General features: G+C 34.4%; 1 long non-coding RNA gene across 1 annotated transcript; it reads left to right on the top strand.

Moving 5' to 3' along the window:
- Window positions 1-2,900: 2,900 nt before the first annotated feature.
- On the top strand, window positions 2,901-6,073 carry LOC113285489. The gene is made up of 4 exons (XR_003328682.1): window positions 2,901-3,478; window positions 4,439-4,513; window positions 5,357-5,457; window positions 5,636-6,073. It is a non-coding gene; the product is annotated as an uncharacterized LOC113285489 (long non-coding RNA).
- The last annotated feature ends 5,787 nt before the right edge of the window (window positions 6,074-11,860 follow it).

The raw sequence follows: 11,860 nt of genomic DNA, 5'->3' as shown, positions 1-11,860 counted from the left end.
AATGCATTGATTCGGAATGGTACATGGTCGCTAGTACCATATGATCCTTCTATGAACGTTATTGGCTATAAATGGGTATTTCGTATCAAACAAAATCCTAATGGTACAATTGCACGTCGTAAATATCGCTTGGTTGCAAAAGGATGCAATCAACAAGAGGGAATTGATTACTCTGAAACATTTAGTCCGGTTGTTAAACCATGTACTATACGTATTATTCTTACATTGGCTTTATCTTCCAATTGGCCGATTCATCAACTGGATGTACAGAATGCTTTCTCACACGGAGAACTTCAAGAAGAGGTGTACATGAAACAGCCTCCGAGTTATGTGGATTCTCGTTTTCCTACACATGTTTGCAAATTACATCGTTCTCTCTACGGACTTAAACAGGCTCCTCGTGCGTGGTACCACAGACTTAATACCTTTTTGCTACAAATTGGGTTTATTACTTCGAAGTGTGACTCGTCATTGTCTATTCACAATGGAACTTATGGTGTTATTTATTTGTTGGTCTACGTGGATGACATTATCGTTACTGGCTCCAGTACCACATGTATCGCCTCTGTTCTTACTCGTTTATAACAAGAATTTGCAATTAAATATCTTGGTTCCTTGTCTTATTTTCTTGGCATTGAGGCGACTCGTACTTCTTCGGGTTTATTTCTTTCTCAACTACGTTATGCTCATGATCTTCTTATTCGAGCAAAAATGGATGGAGTCAAACAAATTAACACTCCACTGAGTACTTCTAGTGATATTTCTTCTAATCATAGCACTTTATTAACTGATGCTAATGAATATTGTAGTATTGTTGGAGCATTGCAATATTTAACGTTTACTCGTTCAGACCTTGCATATGCTGTCAATAAAGTTTGTCAATTTATGCATGCTCCTACCGAGTTTCACTAGGGTTTGGTTAAGCGTATTCTTCGTTATCTCAAGAGTACAAGTACCTTTTGTATACTTCTTCGACCATCACATTCTTTACAATTATATTTCAGTGCATATACTGATTCTGATTGGGCTGGTTCTCTTGACGATCGTCGTTCTACTAGTGGATATTGTGTTTATTTAGGTGGAAATATCATCTCCTGGAGTGCTCGTAAACAGAAAACAGTATCTTGTTCTAGTACTGAAGCTGAATATCGGGGACTTGCTATTGTTACTGCTGAAATTATGTGGATTCAGTCACTCATTAAAGATCTTCGTATATCTACAAGGTCTCCTCCTATATTATGGTGTGGAAATCTTGGTGCAACTTACCTCACAGCTAATCCTATATTTCATGCGCGGACGAAGCATATGGAAATCGACTATCATTTTGTTCGTGATCAGGTTTCTTCCAAACTTCTTGATGTTCGTTTTATATCATCTAAAGATCAAATTGCGGATATATTCACAAAACCACTCTCTAAAATCGGTTTTCTCTTTTACGATTCAAGCTAACGGTTCAAGATAACCCGTTACGCTTGCGGGAGGGTGTTAAATCATCATCTGGTACGTGTGCAACTTGACACACGATACCTTGTTGGTCAAGCAATTTGTATTTTAGGAAACCAGTTTAGTTAGGAAATACTCTTACCTTGTAGTTCAAGGAATTTCATGTATGTATACTTTGTATTTCTTATGAAACATTTGTGTACGATAATAATCAATAAAAGTCTTCTTCTGTCAAACTATTCTGTCTCCTCTTCTCTATTAACCTAAACTCATAAACCTGTAGTAAACCTAAGCTTTTAATAAATCTATCTCAAGAAACGAGAGGGTTTTCTTGCTCAGCAACATTATTCTCCATCTCAGACAACCAAGAAAAGAGAGGGTCTTATTTCTCATCAAGAGCACTCTCAAACCCTTGCTCATAAACAGCGCTCTCCATCTCAACAACACTCTTCTCATCAAAATCACTCACTTTCTCTTGCTCATCAACATTATCTTTCTCTATCTTGGAAAAGAAAACTTTTTGTCTTCCTTTTGCTGCTCGATCCAAAACAGAACGAAGGCCTTGCATATTATCTTTCTCCAATTCGGAAAAGTAAGGGCCTGTTTGGTACAGTTTTGAAAAACAGTTTTCAAAAATAGTTTTCCACTGTTTTAAAAACATACCCTTTTTTCCTTGTTTTCAGTTTCTAAAAATTGTTTGGTAAACTGTTTTTGAAAATAAGGAAAACCAACTAAATCGGATCAAATGTAAAGATTCGTCTAAGAGATAGTGATATTAGCCATGACTCACTTGCAGTCATTCCCCATCTCTTACTTTGTTCTGAAAAGAAGAAAAGAATAAAAAAAAGAAAAAAAAAAAGAAAACACATAAAACAATAATTTGTTGTTTTCATTTTTTTGTTTTTAAAAACAGAAAACAGATAGAAAACATTTTCTGAAAATGTCCTTACCAAACGCATTTTCTCCTGTTTTCTGTTTTCTCTGTTTTTAAAAACAGAAAACTGTTTTTGAAAACTATACCAAACAGGACCTAAACTTTTCTTCTTTATTTTGCGGCTTGATCAAAAACAGATCGAAGACGCAAAAACAAAAGTCGTACCTCTAACATGGTTGATCAAAACAGAACGGAAGGCGTAAAAACCCTACCGTGAACGAACAAAGGTTGCAAGAATAAAAACATTGACCTCTTTATTTATAGGTTTTGATTATTGTAAGACTTATATGTCTATCTTACAAAATCAAATAGTTTTTTGACCATCTGACGGTTCTGAATTTGATTTTTAAGGCAATCGATGGCTTCCATTAGTCTCAAAGTGCAAATATAAATCGTGGCTGAGAATGAACCCTTCTTTCAAGCTTCCATCTAACAACGTTGATCTATTCTGCATTCAATTTTCGTACGTTATAATCTTCTATTCAGTCCCCCATTGATTCCAGTTACTAAAAATACAGTTTTTCTCCATCAATAGTTCATGCATTATGGGGAAAAAATCCTCCAGAAGTAAATCTCTGATATCCAAAAATATGGACGTTTTCGATCTGAGTATTCATCCGTTACGGAAAATAAACCCATTAAGAGCACAATTGTTAATTCTTCTCCATCGATTGTGATACAGTATATCTCTCTTTTTCTCTAATCCCTCATTTGTTTTTTTATTCTTTTTTTTATTATGTTAGGTTAAACTAAAAAAAAAGATTTTGATAATAGGTTTGTTTCTGATTGTGGTTTCGTTTTGAATTTCCATTTGGTGTTTCTTATTTTAGAAATCATTTGGGTGGGATTTCAACATGTGCTTACTAGAAAAGTTGATTGATCAGGTTTCTTTTTGTAATAGACATTTGTATTTGTGTTGTATCTTCTCCTGCTTCTACGTATACTATCCCCATGTATTCTACTTTAAATCATTCTACAATGTAATTGTTATATTTGCATATTTGGATTCATCATATCAAGATTGTACTTATTTCATTAGATAAATCTCATTGGAAAGGAATCGAATTAACATGTGATCTATTGAGGATCTCGGAAGCAAAGGTATATGCGCAAAAGCATTTTTTTTCTTAAAAGTGGATTTGTACATTTTTCTTCTATGTCTACATGTTCAATTTCAATTCGAGTGACATGCATTTATGGAAAAATTTATTTGCTGGAATTCTAGGAGTGTAAGTTTTTGAAGTTATTGGGGTTTCTGTGGAGTCCAGTATCATGGGTTGTGGTCTTTAGTTACTGAAGCTGCAATCGTAATTGTTATCGAATTAAGCAGTACTGTCGTTTAATTGATATTCATTTGTTTTTCAAATTTGCATGAGTTTCAATTAACACGATGTTCTTTGGTATGAAAGAAAGAGTCAAACTGGTCATCCTGACACAATGATAGGTGAGCAACAGCTACGTGAAAGGTCACATGATTTACATTACCTAGCTAAATTTATCGAGGACAGTTATCTCTTGACCACAAGCGAGTTTTAGATGTCTGTATTCTCATGTTACGTATGATTAGATTTAGATGGAGTATTTGTACTACTGGAGAATTTCAAAGCACGCTAATTCTTGATAGTGTCATCGTCATAATTTCTTGATTCTATGAGGTACACCATTGAAATCATTTGGCCCAAAGATATCACACCTTCATGCCGTAAGAGGAAAAGAAATGAAAACCTTCATGAAAGAGTAGGAAAATGCAGGACGAGAATCCTTCTATCTTTTATTCCCTGATCCAACAATACAGATACAGTTTAGGCTTATTAAACTCAATGAAACCAGCAGGGAGAAAAAAACGGATAGAAGAATACGAAGTCTTTGCCTTTTCACTTTGTCGCCATTCAATGGAACTGAACTCAGCCTTGCATTCACACACCAAGCGTTTTTATTCTTTTCATGAAGAATCTGTCCAAACGATCCATTAAATCTTGGGTATCTTAAATCAAGTTTCTTATTATCTTAAGTTCTCCTTTGAAACTGAATTTTTTGTTTTTTTTCTTTTTGTTGTTGTAGAAGATCTGAATCGATTCTCTCCTTTTGATGATTAAGGCTTCTCCGTTTTTGCAGCACACAATCAAGCTATTTCAGGTACCCTCCCCTAATTTCTATGTCTTTCTCGATATTTGATATCATTTTCCTTACCTTGAACATGCTAATTTGCGGCGGCTTGAAATTTGATAGATCAGAGTTACTAGGTTTCGTTTTTTTAGTTTTTGTGTTTAAAGAGATTTTTCCACTCATAATTTTGCTAGATTAAAGTTTTGCGAGATCCAATCATTGAACTGGCACCAAGTCGATCTTTTGCCACAATAGATCTTACATCATTATCTGCTTTTTTATAGCCTACTGCATTGGTTGCAGGAAATGGGAGCAGTCATATGAATGAACAGTCAATTGAGGTTGAAAAGTATGATGAGAAGAAATACATACATTAAGTTTTTTTGGTTTTTTTTTATTGTGGCATTTATCAATAAAACATCCAAAATTTGGGCGACTTAGTGTATTACTACATAGTTTAGATAACTTCTTATAAAGAGGTTATGAGTTTGGACTGTGATCAAGTGTCGTTTAACTATGAAGTGTGTATCTTTGGTAGGTCGTGCACATCGCTCACATTTAGAAAACAAAGGTGATTTTGAGGTTTATTTAAATTGGTTGTTCACTCAGTAATTCTAGAAGCCACTGTCAACATTTTATGTTATATTAATGGAAATAAAAATTGTGTCGTGTATTCGAAGGGTGAGTTTTACGTACGTCATTTTCTTTTTTTAAATGGAAATACACATGTTTGGATAGAAAATGGGCGATTTAAGTGGACAGAGTATATCGCTTTCATCAATTTTATGTTGACCCAATTGTTCTTAGTGCTAAACTTGATGTGTTTAACTTGGATTGATTTCTTATTTTGTGATATTTATGTTGTGTATGCAGGTTGGATTCCTCAATGTTGGGACCATTGTTACCATACCATATGGTGCAACCTTGGGAGCAAAAAATTTCTACTTAGAAAAGATATGAAACCATCAGCTGAGGTTAGACTGTTTTTTTTTTCTTTGTTTTATAATGGTTTCATGAATCAAAGTAGAAGTAGTATGTATGTAAGTTCTGAGCCCATCTTCTCATGGTATGTCATTAGAGTTCTTTCCGTTACTCTTTTTGAAAAGATTGAGGTGATTCTCAGGGATTGAGGGTAACATTCTCAAATTGCAGTTGGAGGAGAACAATTCGATTCAAATAAAATCTTTATGAAAAGAAGTCGAGGAAAACAAAATTGGAAACTGTTTGCATCACCAATCTTTCTTTTCATGTTTCATTTTATAATACCTTACTGCTGTGGACCAATATATTTTTAACTTTTGGGGAGCTATTTTTCACCACAGTAGCATCAAATGTGGGTTATCTTTTTGGTTGGTATGTAACAACTTCTCAGCTGAAATGTCCATAGCTGGGACGGTCATCGATATAGAAGTTCAATTGCTACAACTGGTTAACCACTTTGAAAGGAAATCAATTACCATGCATGGGCCTTGTAATAAATCGAATTGGATATACGAATGTGCGAGTATAGTTCTTATAGACTTCAATGGAATCGTAAAAGTTCTTTTCCATTCTAATTGTGGCTTCTGTATCAAAAGATTTTGGAAACAAAAGTTGGATGACAATGTATGAAATGTAATATAATTTCTTTTAAAAAATCATTGATGATTGAGGTTAGTAATACTTAAAATCACATGCGACAGCATTTTTATTTAATGTATAAAGTAATAGAGAAATACCATGTTCTATCAGAAGTTATTTAAATTGTTTTGGATCGACAGATAAGAGCACAACCGAGACTTGATTCAGCGAGGTAACGAGTTAAAAATGTCTACTGGCGATGCATTAGTTGATAGCTAGATAAAGGATTTAGCTATAAGCCTTTATAAATTCTTATAAAATAGTTATCGGTGAATATACACCAATCAGGACTTGGTTTGGTAATTATTTCTAATTAAAAGTATTGTTAACTATGGATGGTCGATGGTTCATGTATAGGTGAACCATTCTCCTATAGATGTGCAAATGCTCCCATATTCCCTTATTGAATTCCCTGGATACGTGGTAAGGGTTGAGCAATAATGTTTTAAGAAGATAGCATTATGATTTTTTCCTTCACGTTAAAATTAGGAATATAAACTTCTCACTTTATATTAGACTTCAAGTCGAAAGATCAAGTTACCTCGCAAACAAATTTTATAGTATGCCATTAAACTAATTGATTAGGTTTTGATAAATTTTAGTTAAATATATGATGCTAAAACTAGGAAGTAAATAAAGGTGAATTAGGGTCCAAGGACATAACCGAGTGGTAACTCATCAACTCCAATAAGGAAGAAATCAAGGATTCAATCCCAATCATAAAGATTCGTATTTAGTAGTTGTATAGAGGGGTTTGGCGGGGTTGGTTCTGGTAGTAGGGCCAGTCCAACCGATTGAATTTGGATAGGGACCTGGGTCCGACTTTAGCCTAGCAAAAAAAAATAAGGTGAATTAAAAATGATAATTTGCGTAAAATGATAATGTATATTAGTAACAAAAATCGGCAAGTAAAAATAAATAAATAAAGAATATAGGAAAAACGTCAAATGAATTAATAATTAGATCACATCAACAAGCAACCACGTCAATTCGAAATCCGGACCATTATGACACGGGTCATATCTTGGTGAAATAATAAAGAAACAAAAAAACGGAAATCAAATGGGATTAGGAAATCGATCTGTATTGGTTCGGTGTTTCCTAAATAGACCCAAAACACAAAACGAACTTCTTTTATATAAGGCAATAGGTCTTTAAATATTCCTATTTATCGATATGCAATTTTATTTTTATTTTTTTTAAGGTAAAGAGAGATTGTATTAATTGTATAACAGTTCCGAGTGCAAACACTAGTAATACAAGTAGGGACATCTATACATCAGATATTTTATGAGACAAAGAGTACTTAGCCAAGTCCAGAGCAACTTCATTTGTATCACGATTGCTCTATATGATCTTTACATCTTGGAAACTGAGTAAGTGGTTTTGAATGTCAAACATCGGCTTTGTCTACGATGTGGTCGGGACACATACACTTTGTACGTAGATCCTTTTTATTTTTGGATACCTATACAACTTAAAACCTGCCCCTCTAAATTTCCTGGACTGCTTTTTTTTTGGAGAACAAATAGAAAATTAAAAATGAAATAAACATAAACAGTTAAGTAATGAAACTGGTTTTAGAAGTTTTTTCCAATTTAATACGACATGTCAGTATTTAAAGAGGATTAAAGAGGGGTCATATATTTCAAATATGTGGCAAGACCATATCATAGCCGCACCGTCAAATAGTAGTCCTCAAATTTTTCACAGATATCCACTGATGTTGCCGTTAATTAGGTGTATCACAGTTAAAGAATCTCCTTCCAGAATAACTTTTCAATAGCCCAGATCATTTGCCAATTTTAGACCTGGTTGAAAACTCTTTACCTCAACTTTGAGAGGGGAGTAAGAACGTCTGAAGCAGTACCGGCACCTTTGGTATTGACCATATTCATCTCTAGCTACAGCTGACCAAACGTTATTGTACGTCAGATTTATGAAAAACCCATCTACAATAATCTTGTAGTATCTGTTGGAATCTTGCAACAATTGAAGAAACGTCAGATGTATCAAACAATAAATATAAAGAACAGTATCAAACAACTCTACCACGAACAAATTGATGAGGGAAGAATCACAGGTTCAACAAGCTGTCCTTAACAAATTAGTTCGCGGGTATACTCTGAAGTAATGCTAAACCCCAACGTGCGAAGATGTGTCCAGGATAAGACTGCCCGATATAACTTGAGTTAGCACAACGCAAGTTACCCACTCTTGAACTCAGCAACAGGGATGGAAGCAAAACGCCGCACAAAATATAAGAAGAAGAAGAAGAAAAGTAGACCTAGAGTCATATTTATAGGATGAGATACTTGCAAATCAAGTTAGGTTTTTTGTTTTCTTCAAAAACAAGTAAAACTCGTAAAAAGAATTTCCCACAAATAAAACTCTTAAAAAATAATTTTGGAATTAAATTCCTAAAGAAAAAATTCTCCCAAAAATAAATCCGTGTAGGAAAGGGACTTGGTGCATGGTGTATGATTATATAGTGGAGCTCCTCTTTAGTTTTCCACAATGTGGGACTAAAGGTTCCACTTCATTCACCCAAAAATGAGTGAGTATCCTTAGACCCTTAGGTCATTAGATCAAACCATACCAAGACCATAAAATCTTTTTAATTAAACTCATTCTCTCCAACAGTAACCTGGTGGTGGAGTATTCCAGCCGCTGTTGCTGCCCCTCTCCTCATTGACACTGCCACATATTACTTCTTCCAGATCTTCATGATTCTCGTAATCTTGAGACAATCTAAATGCACTAATTTTGACTGACGAAGGATAAGGATTGAGGTTCTTGAAAATGTAATCATCTCTAAACTTCCGAGTCTTCCATAAAATATGATAATCTAATCTTAGACCAAAGCCATTGGGATCAGATACGAAGCATTCATTAATGATGTCTGAAACCGAAGCACTGTCAGATCTTGACCGGAATCTTAGAGGGCTTTGTATCCACACCCTTTTTGCAAAGTCACACTCAAAGAAAATGTGCATGGATGATTCTATAAAAGATTTGAAAAATGGAAAAATTGTGTCTACTTCTCTATCAAATTTAGCAATATTCTCCTTGAGAGCTAAGCTCTCTAATCACCATGTAAAGTGTAATATCGTTGGGCTTAATCCCCTTAGTTTTCCGAAATGTTTTCTAATGAAAATTATTTGCTAAAGAGGTACGTAGTAGAACCCATGTCAAACTGAAGAAGTTTGTAAACAACTTTGGCGGTAAATATACCTGTCGGTGTATAGGTCCAAACCAGACAGTCCTCGCAATAGCTTTGTGGTATGTGTATAGACGTAATTGTTTCAACGTCAACATCTGAGAAGGAGTTCCTTAGTCTGTCAACATTCCAAGCCTTTCCATCCCCGCTTATGAGCTCCCTGACATTGGTTATATTTTGCTGATTAAGAGTAGGAATTGTCTTAAACCGATGGAGGTTTGGCATCAAGGATCCAGTAACGGATTAATGCATTCACCATTCCCCACACTCCAACAAGCACCTCGGTTCAACAGATCCAATAAGGGATATGCAAAATATTTTGCTAAAACAAGGGGTCGAAAAGAAGCTGGGGAATTTTTTGAATTTGATTTAATTAACACGACAATGATTTTTTGTTTCAATATACTCCCATCATTTCAAAAAGCAAGTCAATTTTGACTTCGTCAAAATATTAAGGAGACCATAATACTTTACTTGACTACCCTCAATCATTTACCTATTTTATGTTAATAAAAATGCAAGTATTAAAAATTTCCTAAAATTGTTAAGAGGATTGTATATAGGAAATAAAAAAGGAAAATTAAAAGATATCAGATTTATGGAGTATAAACTCTCGAGGGAATTTAATTTTTGGAGCCAAATATATTATCTTTTAAAAAGTACGAAGGATGTATTTGTTTCCTTAATTGTACTAATTTCCACTACACCATTTTTTAAGGATTAGCAACGGCAGATCCCTGTTGCTGACTAGGGTCGCAACGATAGATCCCTGTTGCAAAACAGCGTGTTGCAATTTTTCGCAACGGCATAAGCTCCATTGCGACTCTTGGTCAGCAACGGGGATTCGCAACGGACAGTGCCATTGCGAAAATGTTTATTTGCAACCGAAGTCGGTCGTTGCTAAGTTTTTGCTAGTTACAGGAATACCCCTACCCGGAACTAAATGTTATTGGTTCTGGTTCTAATTTAGCAACAGAATAGCGGCGTTGCTAATTTTTTGCAACAGGAAAAAAAAAGGTCAAGTCTTCATTGGCCTGGTAAAAATCCATTTACCCCCACATTTACCCCTTGAAGTTACCCAGTTCCCCATATCCATCATTTCCGCAGATATACAAACTATTTCATTCATTCAATGGACATACACAGATATACAAATTATGACACATTCATTCAATTTCATTTCCACATATTCATCATTATGAAAAAATGATTCTTCAATTGAAGTTAACAAAAATTAGTATTTGATACAAATTATACTAAGTATCACAGAAAACTAGTGTACACATAGAAACATACTTAGCTCCTAAGTTCATTTCATAGAAAGTTACGAAATTCCTAAGTTCTTCTAATTTAAATCACTATAATGAGATACTACATTAACTTACAAATCTTGCAGCTGCTAAGGGACCTAATAGATTTTGCTTTGTTCTCCAACCTTTCTGATCTCACAACAGAGCATCATTCAATTAACCTACGAACAAAGCATCACAAATTCTTCCAATCGGATATCCAATATGCTTATAAAGATTGAGTCGAAGAATTAACCTACGAACAAAGCATCACAAATTCTTCCAATCAGATATCTAATATGCTTATAAAGATTGAGTCGAAGACTAATAGGATATATAATCAAATCAAAAGAACTGACATACTTCACACTAACATGTATCTCATGCAATAGATTTATAGTATCAAATTACACTCAATGAAACATGTATGCCTAGTTTTCCTAAAACCCACAAACATCCCTCTCACTACTTATATAGTTCTGCTACTCTTGCTATCAAACTTTTGGTGCAAGTCCATACAACAAGCATAATGTCCTACCTGGTAGCGAGTTCAATTTCTGTTGAACTGTATTTTCCCTGGTATATTCAAGAGATGTCCAGTTGATTGCTTCAGCTTTAGCAAGGCGCATTTCAATTTTAGTTGACATGACTTCATATCTGCACATCTCAGGCTTAATCTGCATGCCAAGAAGTGAAATCAAAATTCAAATGATTTGGAAATCCAAGATGACAGTAAAAAACAAAAAAGTATAAAGTACACCAGAAGACTGATAAACTATATCAAAGAATCTTGGTCACAAACAAGATGCCGAATTGAAGTCATGTAATTATTAAGCTTTCTAAACTACTTTCAAGTGATCCCTGGTTATGTAAGTACGAAATAACTAACTTCATTCTTTATAAAATAAAACTCCAAAACTAGCAATACCTTCCCGAATAAGCGTGGTTGGAAAACAAATTCATCAATGCACATTCTTAGTCAAGAGCTTATCTTTAAGAGATTTAAGAGATGGTTATAGGTCTGACAAAAGTGTGAATTGCACAAATACAACAAAAAATACCATACAAGTTAAGACAGCTGTTATGAAGACCCACCAGACCCAATGGCTTAATGAATAAAATGCAAATAATATTGTAACGAAGATCACAACAAAGACTTACCGGAGTAAGGTCACCAACAACATAGTCCGTAGAAACATCATGAACAGCGTAGTACCTCAAAAGTGATTATATAAAAAATATTAATAT

This window comes from Papaver somniferum, chromosome 6, assembly GCF_003573695.1.
Source record: "Papaver somniferum cultivar HN1 chromosome 6, ASM357369v1, whole genome shotgun sequence".
NCBI classification, from domain to species: domain Eukaryota; kingdom Viridiplantae; phylum Streptophyta; class Magnoliopsida; order Ranunculales; family Papaveraceae; genus Papaver; species Papaver somniferum.
This window is presented reverse-complemented; position numbering and strand designations above follow the sequence as displayed.